The sequence below is a fragment of the Falco punctatus genome (assembly GCF_963210335.1).
Source record: "Falco punctatus genome assembly, chromosome: 5".
NCBI lineage: Eukaryota > Metazoa > Chordata > Aves > Falconiformes > Falconidae > Falco > Falco punctatus.
The window spans coordinates 30,340,156-30,359,750 of record NC_137584.1 but is presented as its reverse complement, the minus strand read 5'-3'; positions in this window follow the sequence as shown (position 1 = coordinate 30,359,750).

Sequence of the window (19,595 nt, the reverse complement as noted above, 5' to 3'; positions counted from 1 at the left end):
ATTTGGTAGAGAAGCAGAAACCTTAGCGTGCCTTTCTGATTGTCTAGGTTTAAGATTATTAAAGGCTATTATTGCCACTGATTTTAGCACCTGGCCACCATACACCTCTACCCAGATAGCTTCAGAAATGGCTTTAGTTATCACAGCGCCAGAAGCAAGCTGGAAACTCAAGTCTAATATTCCTTTATTGTGTCTTGTTTTCAGGCCAGCAGGAAAGCAAGCCCCCTCCCCGTGACCTCCTCTCTGCTTCCCGGGTTCCAGCAGACCCTGTTCACACCCACAGATTCACCACTAAAGCTTTAGGGTTTAACAAGAGGCTTTCCTCAGTGGTCTATGCTCAGCACAAACCATTTCACCTGAAGGCAGGGCTATGCCTAATAATGCAAAAATGTTGATTTAGCCAATGCCTTCATGCTTTCAGTCTGTGCCTGCCAGTCACACGCATGTCCTGTCCTTGCTAGGGGACAGAGTAGTTTTGCAATTAGGGCTGTGAAATACTGTTGATGAACAACTCCCATTGACATCATGACAGTTGTTCGATAAAACAAAGACAAAACGAGATATTTTCTCACACTTTTCAAGTATGAGTCTTACCTTTTGGGAGCTGGAACAATAAAAGATGTTGTTACAGTCACCCACTGCCCTGGGCAGCAGCAAGTCAGAAATGACAGTGCTCGTCCTGCCAGATCTCCTCTGAAAACAGATTGCACAACAGTGCCTATAGCAGTTACAATGATAATAACAACACAGATATTTCTTTGTGCAACAGTAACAATTAAGAAAATCTTAAGTATTTTCTGCAGTGTCAGAGCTCTTTGAGTCAGCAAGAAAAATGAAAATTGCTTCTCAATGGAGGTCAATGGAGAGGAACAAAAACCCCAACCTGTAAGTACCCCAGCTATCAATGCTTCTCGTTTTTCTTCTATCTTAATGACAGTTTTTAGCTCCAAGAAAGGAGGAGAATCTTTTACTTTTCAGTTTACCTCAGCCTAAATATTTTATTTTTTTATTTGGATGACTCAAAAAGCACTTTTTCAATAAAAGGACTCTCCTTGGAAAGTCCCGCTTTTAGCCAGTTTCCCATGGTAAGTCTGAAATATTTTTTGCTGTGCTCTCCCTTCAGCTGCCCTAACTGCCCAATAAAAGGCCAAGATAATTAGATTCATTACTCTACCCCATTTATAAAATTTCACGGGAAACAATTGCTGTTGGAAATAATGAATGTTTCATATTTTCAAATTCATTGTTGGTCCTTCTCCTCTCCTCCCCTCCCCTCCCCACCCTTTTCTTTAACTAGAGAAGGCACATTTGCTTTGCTTATCTGTAGAACTGGTTTTTCTTTCATAAAATCTGGCCAGGTTCACAGTAGGCACATTTTCCAGCACAGCAGTATCAACTAAAGTTATTTTTATTTTAACCACTTTTTTTATATTGTCAAAAGCTTGGTGTACGTATGGTTACACTAGGATGGAAAGTGTTTTTCCCAGTATCACTTATTCCACTAGGGAACCAGTGTTTTCTGTACCAGCAAAATTACCTTTTTTTTTCTTCCCCCCACCCCCCTTTTTTTTTTTTCCTTCTTTTCTTTCTCTCCAGTAGAAGCTGCACCCACACAAGGATGGCTTGCCAGGACCGTTACATTGGTAAACTTTTCCTCATGATGACCTGGTCTCCAAAACAGCATTGCATAAATAATAGAGGCAGGTGGGAGCAATCCTAAGTGAATGCCAAAAAACTGCAGCTGAGTTCATTATTATGTCAGGAGCACTGTGGTGGTGTGGTTCTGTCAAGGGTCAGCTATTTTGGGCTGAGTGAAGAAAACTGTAGAAGGAGATGACACACTTCAGTGTCACTTAAATTCTGCCTTTGGAAATAACTTTACAGTTAAAGCTGTTTTGAAAAAGAGTAGGGCCAGATTATAGCCTGACTTTAATTCCCAGGTGGTCAGGACCAGAAGCTAGAAGAGATGAAACAAAAGGAAAAGCTCTCATGGGAGTGGCTGAAGACAAGGAGAGTCCTTTTTAGTTGAGCCAGGGAAGAAAAGGAGATAAGTGTGGGATACTGGCAGAGGGAGACAGGAGCTTAGGTGGGCTATGCCAATATGAACACACAGCTCTTTGAACACACATCTCTCTATTGGCTCCCAGTGTGCATTGGATGAAAATCAAGGTATTGGCTGTAATTTAAAAGCCATGGCTTTTAAAAAAAGCTCCATTGCTGGTGGTCTGCAGCGCTGCCTCATGTTGTCTTTCACTGCAGCTTTGCTGCTGGCCACAAAGGCAGACTCCAGCAAGGAAATAGTATGTGCTTTTCTTGGGAGAGAACATTTTGTCTGGAATTTGCTAGTTTCTGTAGTATGGTACCATCCAAAACAGATCAATTTTTCAGTTTTAAATTTTGTCATGTTCTGTTACGTGTTCATTTTTACGTGTGTTTGATTCGTGTGTATTGGTCATGGGGGTTAATTTCCAAGGGATGTGTCTGGCACAGCCAGGGGTGATCTCTGCTCTTTAACAACTTTTTTGAACTCTACCGTTTTTTAACAAATGTTCCTTTGAGCAGCTGTAAGGCACTGGGATAATGTGATGGATGTCATAGTCCAACCAAACTAAAGAATGTCTATATAGTATATAATAGATAACTTGAGTATCTACTGCTAGTTATGACATTTGTAAACCTATTCACTGCTTTACATAAATGAGAGATGTTGTAAATATTTAGTTATTGTCCTTCTCTGTATGAAAGAATAGAAAGAAAAGTGTATACTGGAAATGCCAGAGTAGCCTTATATAAAACAGAAATTGGAAACATTTGGCAAAATTTTTTTACTTTGTTATTTAAACTAAAACACTGGACTTAAACAAGTGTTGTTCACAGGTCCTCCATGATTTCTTTGATTTATAGATCCTTAGACTTTAACTATAGTCAACGAAAAGCTATATAGGGAATTCATAGTGTGCCGTTGTACCATGTCTTAACTTTGTATGAAGACAGATGTTATCTTTACTACAGTGATGGAAATTAATCCAGAATGAGCTTGAACCTTTTGCTTTTAATGGCTAGCGCCTGAAAAACATTTCTTGAAATGTCTGCATCCTGTTGGACACATTTTACAGTCTGACAATGGCATTACAGATTGCTTAATCTTTTCTTTTTGTAAAGAAAAGTCAAGACTTGCCTTCTTACTAGAACAATGTTTCTTTTGTCAACAGAGGGTTAATGAATAAAATTGTATTCAAGGTCAGATTGGCAAGTCAGGCTTATAAAAAATCACCTCATGCTTCAGCAGTGATAAAACAAGAAATGCAGCTCAAGTTTTGCTTCTTTCTGTTAAAACCATCTGATTAAAAATAATAATAATGATGAAACACTCTGACATGCATCATAGGTTTAAAAACTAATTTATACTCTTCCATGCTATTGCATTAGTGACTAAATTCCCCTATCTGCAAAATAATGTAAGGATACAAAAATCCTTCTGCAAAAAATGATAAACTTCTATTCAATATCAGGAGCAGTTTAGGTGTTTTAACAAAAGGCTCATGTAATAGAAAAAGATTTTATCTTGGTATATCGTTTCCTTTCTATTTTCTTGCTGTTTGGTCTCAGTAATTGGAATTACTGTATCCTTTTAACTCCTTGTAATTCCTATTGAATTTAGAGTTGGTTCTTGGTTCAAAATCAAAATTGGTCGGTTAGACAATACCTGGTAAAGCATCAGTTACTGATGGCTTCTCTAGATACTTTTGCTGTTCCACCAGCAAGACCTTTAAAAGCTTTTTAAAATGGCATATGAGGATTAAATTGCATGCTGTGAAAATCTAAGGAGTTGTTTCCCCTCCTCCCATTGGTACACTTGAAATAATGTATATCTCAATAGTACTTCACATTGTGCTTAATGGTAAGTTTAGTCAGGGATGCCTTTTTACACTTGTAGGGCCACTCTTCATTACTGCATTCATGTGCCAAACTGCCTCAGCACAGCAGCAAGTAAACAGCAATGACAATCCCGGTGACAGCCCTGTTAATAACCTGAGGAACCTGAACAGAGAATCCACTTCTGACTTTGCATTGCTTTTCCCAGCTACTTGTTCTAAGCAGGTCTGAATTTGTTGTTTGTTTTTTTTTTTTTTCTCCAGCTCTCCCCATGTAACACTTCTACTTACACCTCCCAAGCAGAGTGCACGCAGCTGATGGCTGTATTTTGTTATGTGAATGTTTAAGGAAGATTTCACGTTCACTACTAAAACAGAATCAGACATTTTAAGTTGCTTTGTTGGGATTTTGTAAGCCACATTCACCATGGTGTAGCTTGATCCACATACTCATGGGGTATGTAGCAATACAGCGTGAAAACCAGAATTAACCTGATATCTAAGCAATAAAGAAACTTGAAGAAGTGGGGGGAAATCACATTGATTTCAAACACTTGTGAATTAGAAAATAGGAAAATTTTCAGGAAATTAGTGGGGCAAAACTAACTTTGATATAAAGTTAGAAGAGCTAAATTAGAAATACATGTAAGACCCTCAGAACTCTTCCTTGTGTTATTAACCTTCATCAGAACACTTCTGATTCCACAAGAACTCCGACTGAAACACCTCCATTGCATCGTGCTTGCTTGTTACAGCGTGTATACAAAAAAAGAGTCTGTTTTTTTTGTAAGCAAGGACTCAAATTATGAAGAACTTTAAATAACATTCTTCAAGCCGTAGTTTCCCCAAGGAGTTAATGGAGACTCATCACGTTCCCCTCTCTTCTCTCTATTGTAAAGCTAATGGTAAAGATAAATCATATAAGTACTTGAAGCACACCATACAGTTTTCTCTTGTTCTGTTCTTTGTGTGGTATATTAAGATCTGAGGAAAATATCATGCCTTTCAGTGGTTTGGAGTAAATCTGGTCATTTGCCATCTTCTAGCTAAGTTTAGACTACAATAAGGATTTGAGAGTACAAGATACTATGTATAGCAAGGGATAAATACTCAAGAATGGTAACTAAATCCTGCATTTTGGAATTATCACTGTGACCAACTGCCCATGAAATGCTTTTCATTTTAATGTATAGTGTGTCTGTATATAATTCTAGATCTGTATTTATATCTGCAGCCATATGCTGCTGGATTTCCATCTCCTGTTCAGACAAATTACTTGAGCTGCAGTTGCCAAAGCAAACAAAGCTTTTTTTTTTTTTTTTCTCAAAAGCACCGAACACATAACACATGACATACTTCATTCTTTCTTATGTGATAACTTTTAAAATAACAAGCTACTAATATGCACGATGTGTAAATGGGCAGCAAAGTTAAAAACAGAGGGGGAAGTAAAAGAGTTTTACATTAGTTACTGGCTACTAATCAGAGCAACTGTTTGGGGAGCACTTCTCAGAGAAAGAAAGAGACATATGTACATGTTCTGTCATAAATCAGTACATTTTTCTGCGCCCCAGATTACTCCAGAAGATGTCATTGCTCACCTCAGATCGGTTAGTGGCACAGTCTGCTAGAAAGTTTTCTGTAAATCACTGGAGGTTAATGTCTTGCAATCCAAGGATCGCTGGGGGCTGGTTTGTTGGTTTTATTCATTCTGCTGTGTTCTGCTCATTGGAGTGGGATTCTAGAGCTGCTGCCTAACTCTTGGAGAAGTTATCCGTTTAATCACGAAGCTAACAAGTTCAGATATCAACTGCAAGGCAGTGAGCAGCAATAAGCTCATTGATAGTACTGTCAATATATCACTAGACAAAGCTCCAGAAAGGTTTGTGCCATATCTCATTGAAATCTCGTGTTCATCTGCTGATTTGACAGCAAGCCTTTTTCAGTGGAGCAAATCTATACATATTTTCCAGCCAAGAGTTATGAGTGGGAGTTTTGCCTGATTTCAACAACTTAGTAATCTCTCTTTTGGCTGACAATGAAGCAATATGATTTTTTTTTTTTCTCAAATATTTGTCTGGCAGGGTCTCATTTATATTCCACTGTACAAAAATATTTGTAGATAAATTAAGCAATGTTGTCAACTACACTGTCATCAACATGCTCCTTTGTAGACTTACCTATGTTTTCAATAAAAAGCACGATCACCTCCTGTTTACCTGCGTGTCCTTTGACATCTGATAGCTGTTTGCATATGTCAGCTAGAATTCAGTATGGAAAGTGACAATTTGTACCAAAAAATAAGAGCCACTTGGCAGTATAATAGTCAATCTGTTTCTAGGGTGAAATTTATTTCTGTTAACTTCAGCAGTATACAAATTGGAAATATAGTTTAACATAGTTCTCTAGACTGTGTAGGATGTCAGTAGTAATGTAAAAATTTTTAATATAGACTATAGGAATTTATACACAGCACTTCCCCCTGTCACAAATTGTTACCACTCTTACAGCTTAAGACCAAACTCAGTGCCTTCTCTTGTTTTTCAAAATATTTGTAGTAGGTAGTTTCCTAGTGAGGAATGAAGCAAAGGACAGTACAGTAAATCTCAAAGGTTGTGCTGTTCTATGAATGTTACTGGACCCTTAAAAGAGATGATTAATATCTTACAGGGGAGACATGGAATTGAGACTTCTAATTTTGGGGTGTTCTCATCCTCTTTCACTCTTCACGGGGAATAGGGAGAAATGAGGCCCTCTGATCCTGTTCAACTGATTGGGGTCCAAGAAAACATCTCTTAGCAAGAAGATGTCCCTTGCTTCTAGCTAGTCTTTATTTGTAAGCCAAAATAACTGAGTTGAGGTGATTAGTGACAGTATGAATAGTGTATACTTCTCTTTCCTTTTTCCAGGTCTGGACAGCAGAGGAGGAAAAGTGTGATTCTGAAGAAAGCTTGTCTCTGTTGTGCATGCACAGGGTATATTCTCAGAACAAGATTATTTTACCCACTCTGAGTGGTGATAGAGGTCAAATTTAATGTGGTCCTGTAGCTCCTTCTGTAGTTGTTCAAGAGAGGTGGGTTGCTCCAGCTGCTCTCCACCCTGCCACAGTCACTCCACATCTCTCAGCCACTCACACTATGACGATCTGACTTCCCCTCCGGAGGTGGCTGATTTTTCTTTTCCCCTCAGACTGTAGACAAAACCAAGATTCCTATCTTGGTCCACACAGCTTTAAATGATTGAAGTTGCCTCAGATGCACCCTAGAGTTTGTTGGTGGAACATGAGTTGTCCAAAAGAAAAGGGATCTCCAAGTTGAAACTATGTGCAATTATTGTGTCCCATAGTGTAGGGCAACATCTCCACTTTCTGTTAACTGCACCGACTAGACAGCTGCAAAACCTCTGCCTTGGCAAGCCTGTATTTTCCCTGTCTTGTTGAAGTAAAGTTGCCAGCTGTGTATGAGGAAGTTTACTAACCATTGAGATAATTCCAATGTTGACGTGCAGGATTTCACAACTAGGTTTACTTTCATTTATTTTCCAGTAGATATAAAGCATAAATGTAAGTAAATCAAGTTATAGGCATGGTCAGCGAAACTGCATTGTTCAGCCAGTATATGCATACACACTTGAAAAAGAAGGGGCCCTTAGCAGAGATAACTGAAAGAGAAAAAATCTATGACATTTATTGTTAGCTACTGAGGTATAATTAAAGCTGATGTTTTGATAGTATTAAACAATGACCTATGTTGATGTAAGAAGGTGCCATCATTCAAACTTAATCGTGTGTCTCTAAGTTTCTTGTGCCAACTGAGTCCCCAGATTACTTAAGAATTAGGGGAATGATTGTAGAAAGTGATTCAACTGTTAGTTTAAATGCAATTCTCACAAAGATTACATGGAAAAAGTGATAATTTGACAATTTATTTGTTCCTCATCTTTATGCTGAATCACATGCTTACTGTCATTGAATTTTGACTGTGAACTAGTAAAATTCCTTAATCGGGATGTATGTAAATGTATTAATTTTAAAGTTCCAAGATGAGGTGGGCCTTTCAGTTTGGTCTTTGTAAATCAAACTACCACAAGATTTCACCAAATGAGAACAGAGAAGGTGCCAAAGGAAGATATTGTTTTGTTCATTATTGCTGTTGATTAAAAGCAAAACCACCACACTGCCCTGAAAACCTTAGCCAGAATCTTTATTATTTGCATTATTTATTATAGTGGGAAGACTCTTGAGATATAAGGAGAGTTTGTAGAGCTGACAGTTAGGAGGAGAAAGTCATTTTTTTTCTTCCCGTCTGACTGTATTTGAAGAGTAGAAGAGTCAATGTGTAACCACAATAAAAGCTTCTTGTACAGTCACTTTCCATTCAGTCCTCTATCAAAACTTTACATATATAGTATAGCAGCCCCTTCAGTCTGGGCGAAAGGCTGAGTTTTAATATTTTCACTCCCTATTTATTTGGGAATTCTAAGATTTTTGTGAAAAGCTATTAGTAATATCTTACAAAAAAAAAAAAAAAAAACCAAAAAAAACAAAACCAAAGGGAATTCTTATGTCCTTATTTTGCCATTAATTACAGTGTTAACAGCAAGCCATATTCTTTACTCTTTATTTTGCATGCCTTTTCTCTAAATCTGTCCTGCTAAAGAATAGATCTTGGAAGAATTGTAATTCTGGCAAGTCTTCTAGCTACCAGGTGGGAGCATCGGGTCACTGGAAAAGGGGGAATCAGCTGTGAAATCATAGAGTCACAGAAATAATTAAGGCTTGAAAAAGGGACCTCTGAAAGCCAACCTCTTACTCAGAGCAGAACTAACTTCAAACTTGATCAAGATGCTCAGGGCATGGTCCATTAAGTTTTCAAAATCTCTAACAGAGACTTTCTGGGCTACCTGTTCCAGTGCTTAACCACTGTAAAAAAGTTTCCTTGGTTGTAGTCAATATTGTGTCTGTTGTCTCCTGACCTTCCACTGTGCACTTAAGTGCAGCACCAAAGCATTGCACAGCCCTGATCCTTCCACCATCTGGAAAAAGGATTTTCTAAAGTACACCACACCACCTTTCCTGTTCTTATCCTTTATAGAAACCTGGATGTGAAGGGTGAGGCATACTTAAATCTTACCTTGATGTGGATCTCAACAATATAAATCTAACCTTCAAATCTCTCCAAACCTCACATTCATCTGAGTTACATACAACTGTTTTCAGTGTTGTGGTGACACTCCCAGAAAAAGCATAGTGTGGAAGGATGAAGCATCTGGCTGACACCAACTAGTCTACTTGGGAGCCGCACTGATGGTTTTGAAGGAGCCTGAGGTGAAACACAAGGTCTGGAAAAGGTTTTGCAAGCATTAACTGGAAAGTGTGTGAAGGAGAAGTTGTTGGAAGTGATCATGGGAGGGATTCAATCAGCAGTGGAAGCTGAGGGCAGGATGCTTAACCTGGAGCTGGGTTGGACAGAGGGAGATGATGATGTTGGTGTTAGTGGGAGCTCCCTCAGCTGTCAGAGGGCCTGGAAAGGGAAATAACCTTTGAAGGTGTGAGGAGGGCGTATTATTTTCTTGGTAAGGCAAGCATATCATCAGGAAGATAAGGATCTGGTAACGATTTTGAGGGAAAGATCCACCCTTTTTGTTCTCATTTGCGTTTAAATTGAACTTTTCCTGCTCTCCTTGGCAAACCCATTTGACTCTGTAAATTAGAAACACGCTGTCAGCTGCAGAGAAACCTTGTTGGACAGGAAAAAAATTCCCTGTGGTGAAGGTTTCTCTGAGTGGTCTCCAAATGTTTGGCTTTCCAGTTGCAGGTGTTCAGTGGTATCAAAGCAAATCAACCATCCAGTGACAATAGTAACAACAGATATTTACGTAGAGAAAACATGCTTTGATCTTTAGTCCTGCCTGGAGCCACAATGACCAACTCATTCCTTTTTTGGTGCAGTGGCCATAGCTCCGATGAAATACTGCTCTGCCTGTCTCACATGCAATGTAAGAGCTTTTTGCTAATCAGCCTTTTCAAAACAGACCATTTAAAAAGTTACTTCTGTGTCTCCAGCTCTTGTGATTACAGGTCCAGAGAGAAGATTGCGTATCTGAAAGGACTGACAGAAAACCTTTAACCTTTCCGGACTATCTAAAACTGGCTCAGTACCATAATGAGCAATGACTGTTAGTGGTTTGTGTAAAAAATGACTAAATAGCCTCAGGTTTCGTTGGAGATTACTGCCCAGATAAAGGAACCACAACAGGTCTTTAATTGTCAGTCTCACTGCTTCTAGTAGTTTTCACTGGAATAAGTAGCAATTGGTAGAGTCTGTGGAAAGAAAATTCATCAGTCTTATTCAACATTAAAAAATCCAGCAGTTCTGGGTCTTTTCATGACAAGGGAAACATGTTCACTCTTCAGGTGGCATTGTAGTTGTTAATAGGAGGGTATCTACTTTTCTACCACCTCTAAACACATCTTTTCAGCTGCTGTTAGTTAACCACAGTACAATTTTAGTGCTACAAGTCACTTTGTAGTCCCCAAAGGACATTCCCAACTGGAGACCTCTTGCTGCATTGTTTCACTTTTTTTTGCCCTGTCTTTTTTTCCCCCCTGATAAATGTATAACCCTGAATGAATTGTTGTCAGCTTGTTTACATGATCCTTTTAAATGCTTTCCCTAGTGCTGGGAGCACATCATTCTTTTTCTTTGTTCAGTTTTTCCCCTTGACAACCGAAAACAACAATAATAAAAAGTGCCCAAGAGCTATTTTAATTCTTTATAGTTATTATAATTGCAGTTTTCATGGGATTTCCCTGCTGTTCTTTGGAAGCAGACAGTAGTTTCCATATTGAAGCAAGTCTGTGGTACACAGTAAAAGAGTGTGAAATAGAATGGTGATGGTTTAGGTATAACCTAGATATTTATCAAAAGATATCACTTTATTGTGTTACAATTAATACCCTGCAGTAACAGTTATGGCCTCCTTTTGAGAACTTAATTTCCACTTAAATTCACAGTACCAAGCATAAGGTAATACTCATCTGAAGTATAAAGAGGCCGATGCTTACTGAATTTTTTAACAGGAATATCTATCAACCATTTCAGGCATATGTGGTTGGTTTTTTTTAAATCCAAGTGCTTTCAAAAAATCCTTCTAGAGACCATTCTGCTTGTTTAGGCTGCTGATTGCTTTTCAAAAGATAGTCAATAACAAATACAAGAATTAAAATTTCACACAAAGCCCATTGTGTAAAATTTGGTGGAAGTATTTAAGAATAGAAGAGGACTCAGATTATTGTTATAGTGGACTGAATTTGAGAAAGACATTCACAACAGTAACTCAATTTATAAAGATGTCACTTTTGGGTTTCTTGGTCATTGATCTATTGAAGCTTAGAGAATCATAGCAAAATTTTAGTTCATACCACTTTAATACATCAGAAGCGTATTATTTCTAGCAACATCTTAATATTGCCATTATTAATAGCTAGCTTTTTAGAAAGGTAGCATTTGCCTGAAAAGCACAGTTATAACAAGTCTGTCTGCATTCTGATCAATTAAAAAATGTTTTGTCTTAAAATATTCTCCATAAAATATTCTCCATAAAATGTCCGCTCTTTGTGTGTGTGTGTGTGTGTGTGTGAAAGCTGTTGGCACAAAAGGCCAAATTGTGATTCTGTTATTTATGAATAGTGGTACTATTCATAAATGGTAAATAGCAAAAAAGGTAAATGCACCTGTTGGGCAAGTTATTACCCCTTTGCCCAAGCCAGAAGAGGATGTCTGTGTTTACCTTTAGTTATACCACACTGTACTGTCTCACTCTGCTGTTCCATGCTTGCTACTCATAGAAAATTGCTAATCATAAGAAGGGCAGCAAAACTTAGCCTTAGGGACTGAAACATTGTTATGATGCACTTTCAAGGGAGCCTCTGCTAACCTCTAAATTGGCCCTGAGTTACTTACAGGTGTAAACCTGCATTCATCAAAGCCAGGGCTAGCCCCATTAGCTGCATAGGAATGGTTACATGAGCTTTGTTTGGTTTTGTGTTCTGTGATGTACAGAAGCACAGAGATTTTCATCCTTCCCTTTTTTTATAGGCAGTGGGAAAGTCACCTTCACTTCAGTGGTAAAGCAAGAGCACACAGACATTACTGGAATTGACTACTCACAGTTCTGGACTTGGTCATCTTGCTGAACAGTGGATCTGGGCCCTGGTCCCACATCCTGTAAAATTACCTGGGAATTTTCCCACAGGCACTGGGGGCAAAGAATCAATCACTGTTACTACAATAAATGGCAAAAGATGTGTTTAATTTTATGGGAAAATACAATTGTTTAAATGCTGATTAAGTGCTGCAGCCCAAACACCAAAACAGGAACAATTCTTTTTAAATAACTACATCTCAAACAAAGAAAAATTCTTGCTCTCTAAGCATTTCTATAATTGATATTTTATTTGCTTATGAGCGAGTTTTTATGGCCATCCTGAAAGGAAATCTTGAGCATATATACTTTATGGGTTTTGTATAGGAATTTTCATATGTTTCTGGAAGTCAGACACTTTCAAAGTGGGTGGTGGAAGACTTTTAATGGATCATGGCAAGCAAATACGGCAAGCAAAGAATACCAGATAAGCTGTAAATTATGTGGATAAGAAATGCACATTTATTCCAGATTCACTCAACAGCTGTGCAATTTTTGTTGATATATTGAGTTTGAGCTGAGTATCTCCCAAATGAAAAGACTAAGCCTCTATGGCTTGAGCTCAAAACGTCAGTCTCCTGCACTGGGACAGTAACAGGATCATATCCTTTGTGGTTCAGGCACGAGGGAGAAGAGGGAAACTGATATCTACAGATTTTTTTTCCGTGCAGATTGTTCTACACAGTGTTTGCTGGAAACAGCTACATCCTGGAGCTGCTGGGGAGGTTTAGACAGATCTCTGATTCAATGCTTCTGCTCCAGATTGCCGAAGTGGTTGGGCAACTAAGCTTTAGCTGGGATCCATGAATAACAGTCTCCAAAGGACATTATATTGCCTAGTGATCCTGGAGTCCTTGGCACCTTGACATTTTTATTCTTCTGTCCCAGTGCACCCTCTGGACATGAGGAGGGGACAGCTTTGCCATTGATCTGCTGGAGACTCTTTCATACAAGGAACAGAAGTTATTCTTGGAAACTGGAACCTTTGCTTCTAAATACCGAATCGTCTAAAGAGTTACAATAAAGAGCTTCTCTCAATAGATGTATTTTTAGCTGTTCTTTCCAACTGTGGTGAAATTATGCTATGCAGCAGCATTACTTAATCAGGTTTGATTGTAGCCACAGCACAATTTAGTCTCTTTTATATACTGCCGCCTAGTCTAGACTACTAGCTCACACAATATTAATGCAACACAGATTAAAAGAATATTGTTGGAAAATACTGAAAGCAACCCTTGTTTATGTTCCACTCCTACTAAAACTGAAATTAAAATGTCTATTCTTCATCTACTGAGTAGTCACTTCAATAGCATTCATTTAAAATTGCCTAAAAATTCTTAGAATGACATTCGGCAATTGTAGGTTAAAAAGAAAGGATTTGAATTATGCTATTTTCCTGAACTGAGAAACTGCATAAAATTTTTGTTGAGATAGAAAGGAAAGAAATTAATAGATTCCCTTTGTGTTTGGTATGAGTTTTGTTCTCTTTCTATGAATATTCTAGGAAGCAAGGTAACAGAAACAGTGAGTTTGATATAAATACAGAGTATATTCATGAGAAACTGATTCTGAGTTCTGCACAGCAAATATTCATACAGGGAACATGATTCCACAAGAACAGAGCCCCATTTCCAGTGCATTTAACTCTGTGAGATAGATTATATATTTGTGCTTATCTGAGAGCTGAAGCTTCTTTGCCAGAACAAATTATTTGTTGAAATAGTTGCATTCAGTCTTCCAGGGCTTTGGCCTGAAAGAGAATGAATGTAGTTCTCATAGAAATCAATATGTCTGAATTATGCCCACTGTCTGATGTTCCTGAAACTAATATTGCATGAAAGTGCAGAAGAGCTTCTTTTGGAAAAAAAGAAACCTATGACAGAAAGCAATAAAACAATCATTCTTTGTGGGTATTTTTTGGTATTTGTTTTGTTTAATTTTTTTTTAGGGTAGACAATTAGTACATATAACTTTCTAAGGAGTAAAAATCCCCTTCAACAGGTAGTTTTAAAAATAGGTGTTACAAATTTTACAAACAGGATCAAACATGTCTCAGCAGCAAATCTTCTGACTCAGGACAAGGAGATAGCAAAAGGATCCCATATATTTCCCTTGCAAGGGGAAATGGAGTTTGGGAAGGCTAATATAACATCAGTTCCACTAAGTGTCTAGAACACAAGACAATTCTTCAGCCCCAAAGATACTAATGATAACAGCATTGGAAAACTGGTCTTGTATTGTCGAAAAATAAAGAATAGTGTCTTAAAAATGCATGAGGTTTGGCTCAGTCGTCAGACCATAAGACATTTATTCAAGACTACTTTTTTTTTTTCTTTCTTCCCCCCCCCCCCCCCCCCCCCCCGCCCCCCCGTAGCTGTTTTACCCATAAGTTCAGTGTTTTCTTTTGCCATACTGAAGACTAGAAACTTGGTTCTGGATAACAGAAAGAAGAAACATATCAAAACACCTAAATGCAAATAAGAGTATTTTTAAAAGATAAACAGTCAGCGACACTATTCTGATCACTATAAACAATTTCCTGTGGTTTTCTTACATGCCAAAGAAAAGACTGAAGTTGAATTAGAAGTAGTCTGCACTATGTATATCAGAAAATTTCTGATAGCTGACAGCTCTTTAACCACACATTAAAAAAAAAAAAACAAAAAAACCAAACAAAAAGTTATGGTTAAATAACTGGGATCTGGAATTAAGCAAATTCAGGCAAGAAATGACTCTACAGTGTGGCAATTTCTCTACCATCTGAAAACCCGATAATACCTAGGTATTAAGTATGTGTGACAGCAGAAAGTTAAGGGCTTAATTCTGTACCTGGATGCTGCCGCTTTTTGACACAATATCTGAACATGCAGCTTCCTTCTGATTTTCAAATCTAATATGATATGAGAGATCTGAAGACCTCTGTTTCTGAACTGCTTGGCCTACCCACCTCCCTGTTGTGGCTGTTCTTTTAATACAATTTATGAATCATTCCTGTGATTTTTATCATGCATCTTTTATACTATTCTTTAATTTTATTCTTAAAACCACATTTTGTGGCAGCGTCTGTTTATGCAAGGGTATTAGATTCTGTAAAAAGAACTGGTTAATGATTTTTAAGATAATATCATTGATAATAAGGAAAGAGCCTATATTATGCTATAACACATTTTTAAATACCTTGCTCTTTTCTCTAAGCCAGTTTTTATTGCACAGCTCAAGACTTGTAAAGGCTGTTGGTTAGAAGCTATTGCAAATTAGAACCCTTTTTTGTTTAAAGAATAATTTCTCATTTTTTAGTGAAATAGGTTGTACTGGGTTTGCATGGCAAGGTTTTGGTAGTGGGGGGGCTACAGGGGTGCCTTCTGTGAGAAGTGTCCGACAGCCAGTGCCAGCCAGCCACGAAAGGAACCCATTGCTGACCAAGGCCCAGCCCGTCAGTGATGGTGGCAGTGCCTCTGGGGTAACTCAGTTAAGAAGGGGAAAAAACAACTCCAGCAGAGCAGGGGAGTGAAAATATGTAAGAGAAGCAAGCCTGCAGCCCCCCAGGTCAGTGAAGAAGAAGGGGCAGGAGGTTCTCCAAGTGCCTGAGCAGAGATTCCCCTATAGCCTGTGATGAAGCTCATGGTGAGGAAGAATGCATACTGGAGCAATTCATGAACTTCAGCCCATGGGAAGGACTCATGTGTGAGAAGTTCATGGAGAACTGTGTCCCTGGGAGGGACCCCATGCTGGAGCAGGGGAGGAGTGTGAGGAGTCCTCCCGCTAAGGAGGAAGGAGCAGCAGGGACAGCGTGTGATGAACTGACCACAACCCCCATGCCACGTCCCCCTGCACTGCTGAGTGTGTCTGGGGGACAGGTAGGCAATTCAGGAGTGAAATTGAGCCTGGGAAGAAGGGAGAGGTGGGGGGAAGTTGTTTTTAAGTTTTGGTTTTATTTTCTCATTACCATTCTCTGAGTTGATTGGTAATAAATTAAACTAATTTCCCCAAGTCTGTTTTGCTGGTGACGGCAGTTGCTGAGTGATCTCTCCCTGCTCCTATCTTGACCCATGAGCCTTTCATTATATTTTCCCTACTCTGTACAGTTGAGGAGAGGAGTCATAGAGGTAACGGGTACCTGGTGTCATCCCACCACATAGGTTTAATGAAATCAATGAATACTTGTAATTTTTTCCATCTTACTACTTTTTTTTTTCTTCTCAATACCACCCAAGCTTTTCTGATTTTCAGTTAGATACATGAAATTATAATATACAAGAATAAAAGTATACAGACCTCTGTATTTGTGTGAAAAAGAATAGTTCAGAGAAGGATGATTCAGGACATGTGTGCCTCACTCTAACAGAGATTTTTCACCTATTCCAATAGTTCATATGCTCTCTGTTTATATTCTGTTTTTCCCTATTCTGTAATATTCAGTGTATGCATTGAGTCAGTATTTCCTTCTCTTTAATCATCTTAGTTTATCAAATATTATCTGGATTGTGCAATGATTTTATTTTTTTTTTTTATTTCCAGATAGGGTGTTAAAATATACCTTCCAGTTTCCCAGTGTCATTAGAGATTCTAGATTTTTTGTTAGATTCCTATTAACTCTATTTCTCCTTTCAGTTAATATAAATTAGATATTCAGCTGGTATTGACCAGTATAAACTGATGAAGCTTTGCAGATTTATGAAGCTGAATTTTTAGTTCATCATTTTAATATGTTACATTTAATGGTAACCTATAAAATCACTTGTCTGTGCATGTGAAAATTAACTCACACAGAGTGTAGATTCAATGATCCCCACCTATGCTGGTACGAAAGGGGCAAGCATGACTAAATGTGCACACAGCTAGTCTGTTAGTGAGGACTTGTAATGCTGGAATCTCAAATAGACATATCCACCAAGGATCACTGTATACAATATGAAATAAACTCAGTTCTTCTCCATTGGGCAGAAGCTATAGGGTAGGTCAGATAAAGGTACTTGTATGACCATGTCTGATCTTACAGCATGATGTTTTAACTATGAGGTCCTAATCTACAGTTTCTTCTCTTGTTAATATTCAGTAATAGAAAACCCTGGGTATAAATTCATTATGGAAAATACAGATTAAATAATTCACATTTATAGCAGAAATTATGCACACATCTGTTTAACACATGTTTAACATGGCTTAACACAATGTTACTTTCTGTTGCTTTCTTCAATGAGGTGTTTGGTCATACTTTCTTGTTAGAGGTCTTCAAAAGTAGCTGAACACAGACAAATGTTTGTTACCCTCATCCAGCCCCTCTTTCAGATTTACCCTTTTGTGGCAAGTACAATAGCATGTTTTTTCCCATGGCTTCCACCCATGTTTCTTAGCTCAGTTCTCTTCACCTTGTTCTTTCTGACTTCTGGAGAAAGGGTCTTTTTACTGTCTCATTCATCTGTGAAAAAAGACATATAGAGGGAACCTCTCAGAACCTGTAGAAATGGGAACAACAATTCGAAAATTAAAGCCTGTGCCACTGTTCAATTTCATTCAGGGCAGAGTATTGTTTATGGCTACACTTGCTATCCCCATTTTATAATACAGAAACCAATAAAGAGATTACTTGTCACTGAGCTTGCACCAGCATGTGGGAGACTAACACTTAGGCAGGACTCAGTCACTCACTGATTTCAAAACCTCTCACATCTCTAAACTTTTCACTCCGGCTATATTTCCCTAGTGCTGCTTTCCAAAAGATGATGAGAAGTGAAGTTGACTGGTGCAACGGTTCCTATAGGTCAGAAATGTTAGAATAGGATAGCATAGGATAGGATAGAATAGAATAGAATAGAATAGAATAGAATAGAATAGAATAGAATAGAATAGAATAGAATAGAATAGAATAGAATAGAATAGAATAGAACAGAACAGTTCAGTTGGAAAGGACCTACAATGATGACCTAGTCAACTGCCTGACCACTTCAGGGCTGATCAGAAGTCAAAATATATTATTAAGGGCATTGCCCAAATACCTTTTAAACACTGACAGGCTTTGGGCATCAACCACATCTCTAAGAAGCCTGTTCTGGTGTTTGACCATCCTCTCGGTAGAAAAATGCTTCCTAATGTCATGTCTGAACCTCCCCTTGTGCATCTTTGAACCATTCCCACAAGTCCTGTCACTGGATATCAGGGAAAAGAGCGGAGCACCTCAGTCCCCACGTGCCCCCCTCAGGGAGCTGTAGAGCCATAAGGTCACCCCTCAGCCTCCCTTTCTCCACACTAGACAAACCCAGAGTCCTTAGTCATTCCTCATAGGGGCAGCTATTAGTAGTTAGGGAATATAATTAATCTAGCCTATGTTTGTCTGTTCATACTGAAACAGAAAATTAAAAAATAAATGTTACCAGTGAATTAAAAGTTAATGCTGGATAAGATGGTTATCTGGTACACAGATTGAGTGAAGAATATTCACATTGCTTGAGTTCAAAACCTGCTACTTACTGTTGTGATACTGGAGCACAGCACATATAATTACATTTAGTCCCTGCTTTAAAAAGAGAAAGAGACACTACAGTTTTCTGGGCACAATTTATTTATGGGCAGAAATGCTCATATTTTGATGATAGTCAACAAAAGCAGTCAGAGGTCTAGAAGCTAAAACATTTGAACCTACAATTTAGGGCAGAGATTTGAATGTGGATTCATAATTATTTTCATTTGCAAGGCTACTTGCCCTCAAACATCAATTGTTAGCTTGTTTATTAAAGCTTTTGGTAATTTAGACGGTTTCCCCACAAACTGATGTATGCCTTAATTATTCTGTGGTCACAGCAACAGAAAATATTACATCATAGTGTTATAAATTATACTTTTTAATAGTTTTTCTAAAACAAGATCTTGCCAAAATATTTTCTTTGGTAAAGTTAAGGCCAAATAAGAAGTCTCCGAATGCACCAGTTTAGTGGTTGCAGAAATATACTTATCAAGGTTTGCATTGCTGAACCAATAGCAGACATTTTCATACTCACATCTGTTCTTCAACATGTATATATTCCTCAACCTAGACCTGTATTGGTATTCACAGCTGCAAAATTACTGTCTCTTGTAATGAGAAAGGGGACAGTTATATCCCAAGTGGAAATCACCAGTATGTCAGCACAAGGCTTTCTCTTTATTTGGTTAAATACTTCACCTGTCAGCAGCCTTCCACATCGCTGAAGTCACAGGGACCAGCATGACAACATGGCAAACCTGGCCAGCAAATGTCACCTACATCCTTGTATCCTCATGTAGTGTCATGTGGGACAAGGTCAGCACTAAGAATAAGGATTATTCTGTCAGCTTTATAGGAGAAGGCTGACAGCATGCAAATGGAGGGATCAGTAAGACAAATGAATGAATTTACAGTGATTAAGCATACTCCCACCTGCACCTCTGGAGAAATGAGGAATCGACTTTTTAGGTACACACCACCTTGGCATCTGCATGGATTCATGCAGGAGAAGTGGAGGTAGGAAATTAGTGTGCTCCAGCGCATTGTTTTCCTGA